The sequence below is a fragment of the Schistocerca gregaria genome, chromosome 10 (assembly GCF_023897955.1).
Source record: "Schistocerca gregaria isolate iqSchGreg1 chromosome 10, iqSchGreg1.2, whole genome shotgun sequence".
In the NCBI taxonomy this organism is placed as follows: Eukaryota; Metazoa; Arthropoda; class Insecta; order Orthoptera; family Acrididae; genus Schistocerca; species Schistocerca gregaria.
In genome coordinates, this window is record NC_064929.1 from 77588740 (window position 1) to 77600955 (window position 12216).

A 12216-nucleotide genomic window follows, 5' to 3' on the forward strand; every position below is an offset into this window, starting at 1 on the left:
GGCCCAAAACTGTACATTTTGTTTGTTAACCACACCGTCTAAATGAAAATGCGCCTCGTCTGAAAAGCAAACGTTGTTGAGAGTTTCTTCCCTATCCTCCGCTCACTGAGCAATCAGTAGTCTCTGCTGCTTGTGTTCTTCAGTGAGCTTCTGTGCGCAGATCATCTTCTATGGGTACATATGGAGGTCGCTTTTAAGAATGCGTTGAACGGAGCGTCTGGATATTCCCAGTTGCACTGCTGCCTTTCTGCACGATTTCCGACTTCTGTGTACAGCAACTCGTACCGCTTCAATATTCAACAGGCTTAGGCCGAGGTCGCTTCGCTTCCAATACTGTTCCTTCCCGTACAAATTTATCGTGCAACCTGTGGATGTTCTCGCAAGGGACCCATCGTGTGTTAAAGTGTTGTCGAAAACGCCTCTGTGTCACAACAAGGCTTTTCGTTTCATGAAAAAGTAAGACAATTGCCGATCGTTGCTGTGTCTTCAGTCTTCCATTGTCAGCCATTGCTGCTTACTAGTCTCCTATCGACAGTATCGTGAATTACACGTCATTTCTTAACTCATTTGTTTTTCCAAGCTCCGCTGGTACTGCTGTAGAGATCCCAGCGGGATATCTAATGTGCGTCGTAAATTGTGAAAGAAATAGTTGGTAACACATTTCGTGCGCTACCCTATATTTTCGGCACAGAAAAGCAAGACGAATGTGCAGAAAGTCACTTTGAAACCTTCTATTCGTGTTTGAATTATCTAAGTGATTACTACATGTAGAGTTTGAGTTTGGGGACGCTTTTTGTGAAAACATGTGAAATATGCGATGCTTTTTGTGAACACAAGTAAACTGTGCTATCAGTTATCAGCAGATTCAGTTTAGTTCTTTCGGTTATTCACATTTCGGAAGTAAATCCCGCTTTGGCCACTGTAAATTAGAACAATAAGATATATTTGAATATGTATTTTTCTCATATAAGTTTTGATAATGTACACTACTGGCTATTAAAATTGCTACACCACGAAGATGACGTGCTACAGACACCTACAACGTGCAGACATGAGGAAAGTTTCCAACCGATTTCTTATACACAAACAGCAGTTGACCGGCGTTGCCTGGTGAAACGTTGTTGTGATGCCTCGTGTAAGGAGGAGAAATGCATACCATCAAGTTTCCGACATTGATAAAAGTCGGATTATAGCCTATCGCGATTGCGGTTTATCGTATCGCGACAATGCTGTTCGCGTTGGTCGAGATCCAATGACTGTTAGCAGAATATGGAATCGGTGGCTTCAGGAAGGTAACACAGAACACTGTGCTGGATCCCAACGGCATCGTATCACTAGCAGTCGAGATGACAGGCATCTTATCTGCATAGCTGTAACGGATCGTGCAGCCACGTCTCCCCTGTGTCAACCGATGGGGACATTTGCAAGACAACAACCATCTGCACGAACAGTTCGACGACGTTTGCAGCAGCACGGACTATCAGCTCGGAGACCGTGGGTGCGGTTACCCTTGACGCTGCATCACGAACAGGAACGCTTGCGATGGTGTACTCAACGACGAACCTGGGTGCACGAATGGCAAAACGTCATTTTTTCGGATGAATCCAGGTTCTGTTTACAGCATCATGACGGTCGCATCCGTGTTTGGCGACATCGCGGTGAACGCACATTGGAAGCGTGTATTCGTCATCGCCATACCGGCGTATCACCCGGCGTGATGGTATGTGGTGCCATTGGTTTTACGTCTCGGCCACCTCTCGTTCGCATTGACGGCACTTTGAACAGTGGACGTTACATTTCAGATGTGTTACCACCCGTGGCTCTACCCTTCATTCGATCCCTGCAAAGCCCTACATTTCAGCAGGATAATGCACGACCGCATGTTCGACTGCTGCCCTGGCCAGCACATTCCCCAGCTCTCATCAATTGAAAACGTCTGAGCAATGGTGGCCGAGCAACTGGCTCGTCACAGTACGCCAGTCACTACTACTCTTGATGACCAGTGATATCGTGTTGAAGTTGCATGGGCAGCTGTACCTGTACACGCCATCCAAGCTCTGTTTGACTCAATGCCCAGGCGTATCACGGACGTTATTATGACCAGAGGTGGTTGTTCTGGGTACTGATTGCTCAGGATCTACGCACCCAAACTGCGTGAAAATGTAATCACATGTCACTTCTAGTATAATATACGTGTCCAATGAAAACCCGTTTCTCAGCTGCACTTCTTCTTGGTGAAGCAATTTTAATGGACAGTAGTGTAAAATGTATGTAAACAGCCTATGACTGGTCATTTTATTCAGTGCTCTGCCTGAAAGTTACAAAAAGTAATAGCGGAACACTCGAGTTAGGACGGGCGCATCTTTCTGTCGGAGAACTTTGTCTTTGTTGCTCTGTAGTTGCTTCGGCTTTTGAGAGAGAGCACACGCGGTGGGCAACTTTTCCCTGAAAGCAGACTCTTTGCTATTCGCTTGTGTGGTGCAATCGACAAGTATACTTTGTGTTAAAGTGGTTTGTGTTCTCAACATTCGATACGAGTGTAACTTTTGACGAGTTAGTTACGGCACAGACGTAAGAGTTGTGCGTCGGAAGGCGACGGCGTGCTCCTGTTGCAAAAAGCTACCGGCTTGTTCGCGCATGCGCAGTGCGTGAGTGCCGTAAGACAGCCAGCAAAGAGGCAGAGGGCTCTGATTGTCAGGTCATGTGGGTTTGCGGATTCGTGGAACGCACCGCGCTGTGTATATGTTGCAGTCATCGTCATTCGTAAGCTGCGCGTGGTAAGTGCTGTGCTTTCCTTTCTTTTTCTACAGTCTTTGCTTCGAATTCACGAACTATCATGTTACTACGACGCTGTGCCCGTACAGTATCTACAGCTAGACAAGTTTTTTGTGCCAAGGGAAGTACGTAGTTTCGAAAAGTTATTAGAAAAACAAGGAAAACATGTTTACTTTCCTCCTAGTGATGCTTAGTCTTTGGTGGCGAGATGCTGTTCCTTGGTGAGCATCTGCATTTAAAATTTGTCGTGACGTGCGAATGTTGCTGTCAAGGCAATAACTGCAAAACCGTAAACACGACTTGACATGCGGCTGAAGTAATTCTTCGTCGTTTGCAGGAAATGGCAATGTGATATTACGTCGCGCCACTTCCGATGATTTTCAGTCGTTTCGAACGTTCCTTTTTTTACTTCCGGAATGAGTTCTGCAGACATCGTAGCGGTTTCTCTTTAACCGTCCATCGTTTTTGAATCCTTTGTTACTATGTTTTGCTTCGTAGGTATTAGGTGACGTCAGAGTACCGGTATTCTGTTTCGCAGATTTATTATGACTGTGTGTTAAAAGTGTGCTGTGAAGAGAAGAAACGTTTGGAAAAAATGATTTACAAAGCCCTTAGCGAGTCTACGTACGATGAAAATGAAGTATTTGGTGACGACTAAGATTACACTTCGTTTAAAAGTTGTTCTAAATTTTTTGAAGATGATTGCTTAGTGTATTATTTTCACAGGTTGTGTTGTTACATCTGCATCTACATACATACTCCGTAATCCACCATACGGTGCGTGGCGGAGAGTACCTCGTACCACAACTAGCATCTTCTCTCCCTGTTCCACTCCCAAACAGAACGAGGGAAAAATGACTGCCTATATGCCTCTGTACGAGACCTAATCTCTCTTATCTTATCTTTGTTGCCTTTCCGCGAAATGTAAGTTGGCGGCAGTAAAATTGTACTGCAGTCTGCTTCAAATGCTGGTTCTCTAAATTTCCTCAGTAGCGATTCACGAAAAGAACGCCTCCTTTCCTCTAGAGACTCCCACCCGATTTCCTAAAGCATTTCCTAACACTCGCGTGACGATAAAACCTACCAGTAACAAATCTAGCAGCCCGCCTCTGAATTGCTTACATGTCCTCCCTCAATCCGACCTGATAGGGATCCCAAACGCTCGAGCAGTACTCAAGAATAGGTCGTATTAGTGTTTTATAAGCGGTCTCCTTTGTAGATGAACCACATCTTCCCAAATGTCTACCAATGAACCGAAGACGACCATCCGCCTTCCCCACAGCTGCCATTACATGCTTGTCCCACTTCATATCGCTCTGCAATGTTACGCCCAAATATTTAATCGACGTGACTGTGTCAAGCGCTACACTACTAATGGAGTATTCAAACATTACGGGATTCTTTTCCCTATTCATTTGCATCAATTTACATTTATCTATATTTAGAGTTAGCTGCCATTCTTTACACTAATCACAAATCCTGTCCAAGTCATCTTGTATCATCCTACAGTCACTCAACGACGACACCTTCCCGTACACCACAGCATCATCAGGATTCTGATTAAGATACATCAGTGCGAGTGAATGTAATGTTGGACTATATATTTCGATTTGCATCACACTGTATTGCACTACGAATGGAAAATTTGTTTTGATCTTGTGGTTTGTTTGTTTCTTTACATTCTGATCGGCTGTAAAAGACAGGTCGCGTGTTTGCTTACACATTCGAATAACTTAATTGTTTCTCAGTTTTTTTCTGTGATGATGTAGTTTCACTTGAGTAGATTATTCAAGACTTTATGCAATGAATACCAAAATAAGTGTTTAAAGTAGAAAGACTAATAAACCAAACAAGTTTTGAAATTCCAACTACATACTTGTACTCACGAATTAAAACTTTTTAAAAAAATTGTAGCAAATCCATAGGTAATTGCAGCTACGTACGAGACCAGAACCATAAGTACCATAAGTGTATGCGTTCACCCTTTGTGTGTGCACATCTTTCGACAGCTGTGCTGTCTTGCTTTACTGAATTTGTTTTCTTACTTAAAGTTGTTGATATAAATTAACAGTGAAGTGGCAAAATGTTTGAATAAAATGTGTGTAAATCTTCATCCGTCAGTCACAATGACAAAAAATTGCAGCCTAAAGTATAGATTAGGGCCATTAGCAGTAATGGCGGTTCCGATGTACTGCTCATAGGTTGGCGACACTTCAGTTTCCTGTAGCCAGTGGGACGACACTCTGACATAACCAATGAGATAGAGACAGGCAAACTGAAACACGTAACTGTTTTGAAACAAATGAAACAGTACAATGTAATGTTTCGATACGCTGTTTCGAAACAGTGAAACAGTTTGTGTTTTGTAATCTAATAAACATACACATTTTATCATCTTGAATGTCTACTGTATAAGTTTGTCCATATAAACATAAATGAGGTGCGAGAGCGCTAGTCATGCCGCAGAAAGTATGAAACTATCACTTAGCCGTCTTGGCAGTTTCGTATTTCCTGTAGCAAATGCGCTGCTTTCGTGTCGTGTGACTTTCACGCTTATCAATTGGCTGAGGACAGCCATAGCTGAAGACTGAAGAAACACCAGGAACGGAACTGGAGGTGGGAGCAAACTGCAGAAAATAAGGATATGCTACTGGGATTCCCACATTCCGTTATTATGTGTAATATACTCATCCTGCTAATTTCCACGCACACAAAGGGAATCGTTGTTAATAGGCACATTGACTATAGACTCACACATAACGCAAAATAATTCGAATAAATAACAAAATATAACAGAAAAAAATTTTGTCTTTCAAGGTGTTTCGAACCGTTACTATAAATTCACCATGCACCCAGCCCTTCCCGTTCACCATTACACTCTCAGTGAAACGTCAAACAGATTGCTTGCAGTTACATCTACATCAACTTTATGTATATGTCTAATAACTCTCACTCTACGCCTTTTTTTATTCAAAATGTTGTAGGCTTACTCGCGTTTCTTAATATGATTACTGTACATGAACGGAGAAGCGTATGTTATAAAAAAGTGTAATTTAACTGAATGGTTTTCACATGTTTATTATCTTGAATGTGAATAGTATGCGTTGTTTTATTGTTTGGTTAGTGTTTATAAAGCAGATGTTGCGCCATTTCGGGATAGGACAGTCAGATAGAAACGAAGCTTTATTTTCGGATATCTTAAGCTTCATGCTATTGCCTACCAAAAAGATTTCGACACCCTTGAAAGCGTTTCACGAAGTGGTATGTTGTGTTACAGTACCTGTGCCGAGCCCGAATCTTGTCCGACACAGAGCGGAATGAAACATCGCTGTTTCGATACAATTAGTCCGTTCCAAGCATAGGTGGACTGAAACAGCCTTATTTTGAAACAACGATACAGTTTCTGTGTCTGGCTCCAGATTGAATCTGGTCCGGTTATCCGAGACAGGGGCGGAATGAAACACCACGGTTTCGAAACAGTGAACCACAGCCGTTCCGAAATACTGAAACAGTTCCACGTATCGATACACTGTATCGAAACATAGAAACAGTGGCCAGGTCTAAAATGAGAGGCGACAATTGAGCCAGTGTTTTTCTAGCGCCGAAATTGAAACCACTGTCTTGTTTATTGTTTTTCGGCGTGTGTGTGGACTGATTTAAGTTATTAATTTGTGCAGAGCGACGTCGTCCGTTGGTGCATGTCTCGTGGGATAATTGCAGAGACACGAATACGTATCATATATGATGTTGAAATGACTCTTTTAAGAGTCATAGCTTTGTGTGAATGGAATAATCTGGAAGTGGATTATTTTTCCAAATTCATTCTCGGGAAAAGGTAGGTGGGTCGATGTTTATTAATGGCAGACACATGTGCAATATAATAAGAAACGTTGATGCATTTACTCAGTGCTCTGATGCGGATCGGCTGCGTAGCAACACACAGTAGAGAAATATTTCACTGCCTTCTCGAATATGTCCTGGGTTGCGACGCTTTCTCTGGTTTGCAGATACCAGCACAGTTTAAACAGCTGCCACGCAAATAAGGAGCAATTTAGTTTATAATCCTCATTTAGTGCAATGTCTCACCTTTTCTTCCGAATGTGTTACTTCGAAACGTATTCTCTCCCTGCGTAACAGAGCTGACACACCTTCTTTTGTTCTCATCATACCTCACGGCAAGCGCTGAAAACATTCTGTGCCTATTCTAGGCTTTTACTCATAACTCTGTTAGTCCGCCCCTGGTAGCTGAGTGGTCAGAGCGACTGAATGTCGTACCTAACGACCCAGGTTCGATTCCCGGCTGGGTCGGAGATTTTCTCCGCTCAGGGGCGGGGCGGGGTGTTGTGTTGTCCTTATCATCATCCATTCATCGTCATCGACACGCAAGTCGCCGAAATGGCATCAATTTTAAAGACATTCACCAGGCGACAGGAGGTCCTAGCCACACGGCATTTCCATTTCCATAACCATGTTTACTGAGCAATGTCGTTTTCCTTTGATAGTAAAGAACTGCTAATAAATACGTGAAGCCCTGACCTTTTGCAGAAAAACGTCGTATAACTACCCAACACGTCGGAGTTTTGTTCGCTCCACTTTCAGCCAAATCAGTGAAAGTGGAACGTACGAGACCTATATGGAATTAATATCTACATTATTTAACATACGGCCGGCATGAGTGGCCGAGCGGTTCTAGGCGCTACAGTCTGGAACCACGCGACCGCTACGGTCGCAGGTTCGAATCCTGTCTCGGGCATGGATGTGTGTGGTGCCCTTAGGTTAGTTAGGTAGGTTTAAGTAGTTCTAAGTTCTAGGGGACTGGTGACCTCAGAAGTTAAATCCCATAGTGCTCAGAGCCATTTGAACCATTTTTATTTAAATGCGAAATGAGCGATCAGATCTGTAGCTTAAGGGGAGACCACACAGATGTGATTATAAATCGCCAGAAGCAATAAAACTGCTTCCCAATACAGAACAAACCAATTGCACACGTTTGCTAAATCTGAGCCACAAATCAACACATTCGCTTTTGAAGCAAAAGTAATTACACTTACAAAAGTTTCGTGGATTAGAAAGTCGAGTGATGTATAAGAATGGGCGTATCATTAGACCCCATAAAAATGTTTCAAGTGTCAAGGAAAACGCCTGTGATAGTAAGACGATAAAAAAATACAAGCTTTCATGCATTAAATATGGGATTATATTCTCTTGCTGTCAGCGGAGTAATCTCCAAATGTATACGTATTGGAAAGTATATCTTCTGTCATTAAATCTCTGTTTCGGTTGTTTGTACATGTACTTCACAATAACTGATGTCGCTTAGTAATTTACTAACGAATGGAATCAAAAATATAACTATTTCGTTAAATAAGTAGAAAATAATTTGATATAAACATTATCCTTACGACCCATGTGAATGTCTGCTTGCTCACCGCTTTGAGCGCTAGTTGTATAATTTTCAAAAAAGAAAAGTTTTCTCTCTCGTTTTGTGTGGCACTCTCTATTGTTAATTGAAAAATAAATTTTGATAAGAGGAAATTTACTGGAGTGCCGTTAATTTAAAGAAGCAGCCAACCAAAAAAAAATTATAAGTTTAAATTATCACACGCACAGGTAAATATACCTCAAAGAGAGAGAAAATTAATAAAAAAAATGTTCAAATGTCTGTGAAATCTTATGATAGTTAACTGCTAAGGTCATCAGTTCCTAAGCTTACATAGTACTTAACCTAAATTATCCGAAGGGCAAACATACACAACCATGCCCGAGGGAGGACTCGAACCTGTGCCGGGACCAGCCTTACAGTCCGTGACTGCAGCGCCCTAGACCGCTCGGCTAATCCCGCGCGGCAGAAAACTAGTAATTCAAGATATTGTCTAACCTGCTTTGACACCGCCGGAGTGGACTAACCGCTCACAGCGTTTGTTGGTCGTATCCCGATCTTTAAAATTACGCATTGTGCACGGAAGTCCAGCACGGAAACTGCGTTTACGGATCGGCTTAACAGATCTCAGGGACGCAACAGTGGCTGCTAGAAATTCGAACACCAGTGATGTTCGGCAGCTGTCAGCAAACGAGATGTCTGCAGTTCTCTTAGCTGAAACATAGAAAGGTTGACAGGAAAGGTTAAAGTTATTTAAACACTGATAAACAATAACAGTTATTCATATACTGACGATTCTTTTACATGGATGAATACTTTAAACACCTCGAAAATATCTTTCAAGTTCAAGAGCGGAGCCATCAATAGAGAGCGGGCCTCAAGGAGAGGGAGAGCTAGACGCTGCATGCAAGTAGAGAACTGAAGGCAAATTTCCTGTAATTTTTCCTCGGTCTCTTCCTGTTCTGGAAGCCTCTCGCGTGGAAAAATGTTAGTAACTTCACTACGCTCCTTCCCGGCGCGGCTGAATGCATAAAACTTGATTGTTGACGCTGCGTCTGATGCATTATTTGCCAATTAAAAATGCAGTAGCTCGCTTTTTCTAGTTTTAACATCTGTGTGCTCTCCCACATTTAACAGAAATTAGTTAGTTTTACATTACAAGACAGCTTAAAGACAACACACTGAAATAATACAAAAATACTGTGTTTCATACATAGGTTTACGTAAACTATTTTAGTATTTTGAGGCTTAAATTTATTTACACGTAAAAAGAAATATTGCATTGCCCCTCGGATAATACTTTTTAGTTTTATAACATACACTACTGGCCATTAAAGTTGCTACACCACGAAGATGACGTGCTTCAGACGCGAAATTTAACCGACAGGAAGAAGATGCTGGGATATGCAAATGATTAGCTTTTCAGAACATTCACACAAGGTTGGCGCCGGTGGCAACACCTATAACGTGCTGACATGAGGAAAGTTTCCACCGATTTGTCATACACAAACAGCAGTTGGCCGGCGTTGCTTGGTGAAACGTTGTTGTGATGCCTCGTGTAAGGAGGTGAAATGCGTACCATCACGTTTCCGACTTCGATAAAAGTCGGATTGTAGCCTATCGCGATTGCAGTTTATCGTATCGCGAAATTGCTGCTCGCGTTGGTCGAGATCCAATGACTGTTTGCAGAATATGGAATCGGTGGGTTCAAGAGGGTGATACAGAACGCCGTGCCGGATCCCAACGGCCTCGTATCTCTAGCAGTCGAGATGACAGGCATCTTATCCGCATGGCTCTAACGGATCGTGCAGCCACGTCTCGATCCCTGAGTCAACAGATGGGGACGTTTGCAAGACAACAACCATCTGCTCGATCAGTTCGACGAAGTTTGCAGCAGTACGGACTATCAACTCGGAGACCGTGGCTGCGGTTACCCTTGACGCTGCATCACAGACAGGAGCGCCTGCGGTGGTCTACTCAACGACGAACCCGGGTGCGCGAATGGCTAAACGTAATTTTTTCGGATGAATCCACGTTTTGTTTACAGCATCACGATGGTCGCATTCATGTTTGGCGACATCGCGGTGAACGCACGTTCGAAGCGTGTATTCGTCATCGTCATACTGGCGTATCACCCGGCTTGATGGTATGGGGTGCCATTGGTTACACGCCTCGGTCACCTCTTGTTCGCATTGACGGCACTTTGAACTGTGGACGTTACATTTCAGATGTTACGACCCGTGGCTCTACCCTTCATTCGATCCCTGCGAAATCCTACATTTCAGCAGGATAAAACACGACGCATGTTGCAGCTCCTGTACGGGCCTTTCTGGATACAGAAAAGTTCGACTGCTACCCTGGCCAGCACATTCTCCAGATGTCTCACCAATTGGCCCGTCACAATACGCCAGTCACTAATCTCGATGAACTGTGGTATCGTGTTGAGGCTGCATGGGCAGCTGTACCTGTACACGCCATCCAAGCTCTGTTTGACTCAATGCCCAGGCGTATCAAGGCAGTTATTACGGCCAAAGGTGGTTATTCCGGGTACTGATTTCTCAGGATATAGTCACCCAAATAGCGTGAAAATGTAATCACATGTCAGTTCTAGTATAATATATTTGTCCAATGAATACCCGTTTATCATCTGCAGTTCTCCTTGGTGTAGCAATTTTAATGGCCAGTAGTGTAATTACAGTTTTACATTATAAGACAACTTATAGACAAGACATGAAATTAATACAAAAATACAGCGTTTCTTACCTAGGTTTACATAAATTATTTTAGTTTTTTACGCTTTAATTTATTTACACGTAAAAAGAAACATTTTATTGCCCCCTTGGATGATACTTTGTAGTTATATAACATAGAAAATAAAAAGTAGAGTTCCGTTGAATGTAGAAGTCAGGTAGCAGGTGAGCTTTTAGATATTTTTACTTTTCAAATATAGTTTTGTTGATGTTCATGTTGTCCGCCTCCGTAGCGTAGCGATAGCGTTTCCGCTTTGTCACGCTGGCGGCCCGGGTTCGATTCCCGGTGTGGAACTGGGTGTTGTGTATCTTTCATCATCGACCCGCAAGTCGCCGAAGTGGCTTCAACTAAAAAGGATCCCCGTTTGTGGTCTCTCGGCCAACAATGCCATACGCTCATATCATTTCAATGTTCAGCTGATCAATTATTTCATTAAAAGTTCCGCAAATTATCGTACAAATCATAAAAGTTCTTTAAATGTTACTTCATCTTTAAACATCTTTTACGATTGAGAAAACACACAGAATGTATCGTTTTCTATGCTGTTGGCACGTATTTGTCCATGTTTCATTAAAAAAAATTGTGTGTCACTTTGTTGAAGAAAGGTCCATCGGCTTTGCCGATTCGCCGTGTATTTTTGTGTGTGTTTGGATGGTTGTACTGTGGTGGCACTCTTTATTTGCCTTTGGGGACAGGAATGTTATTGTTTCCGGACTTCGTCCACCAATCCGCCTCCTTGGATGGTGCTTTGCTCTTCGTCTTTAGGAGTTGTGTGGTTCGACGTTCTCGTTGTCTTCTTGTTTCTTCCGAGGCGATCTACCGTTGGGTTGTCGTACTTTGTTTGGTTTTGGGTGCGAGTACTGGTTTATTTTAGTCACTGGTACTTGAGCCGTGCCTACCTATCCTTATGAGCTATGACCCTACGACTTGTCTTAGAAGAAAGATTAAGGAAAGGCAAACCTACGTTTCTAGCATTTGTAGACTTGGAGAAAGCTTTTGACAATGTTGACTTTTAAATTCTAAAGGTGGCAGGCGTAAAATACAGGGTGCGAAAGGCTATTTACAATTTGTACATAAACCAGATGGCAGTTACAAGAGTCGAGGGACATGGAAGGCAAGCACTGGTTGGGAAGGGAGTGAGACAGGGTTGTAGCTTCTCCCAGATGTTATTCCATCTGTATATTGAGCAAGCTGTAAAGGAAACAAAAGAAATATCGGAGTAGGAATTAAAATCCATGGAGAAGAAATAAAAACTTCGAGGTTCGCCGAAGACATTGGAATACTGTCAGAGACAGCAAAAGACTTAGAAG

General features: G+C 42.7%; 1 protein-coding gene across 1 annotated transcript in view; it reads left to right on the forward strand.

The window, feature by feature from the left end:
- Positions 1-2643: 2643 nt before the first annotated feature.
- LOC126293387 (F-box/LRR-repeat protein 7-like) overlaps positions 2644-12216 on the forward strand; it is a 162913-nt gene continuing 153340 nt past the window's right edge. The window contains exon 1 of the mRNA XM_049986595.1: positions 2644-2777. The gene's annotated coding sequence lies outside the window, so the exon portion shown is untranslated. The remainder of the gene's footprint in view (positions 2778-12216) is intronic.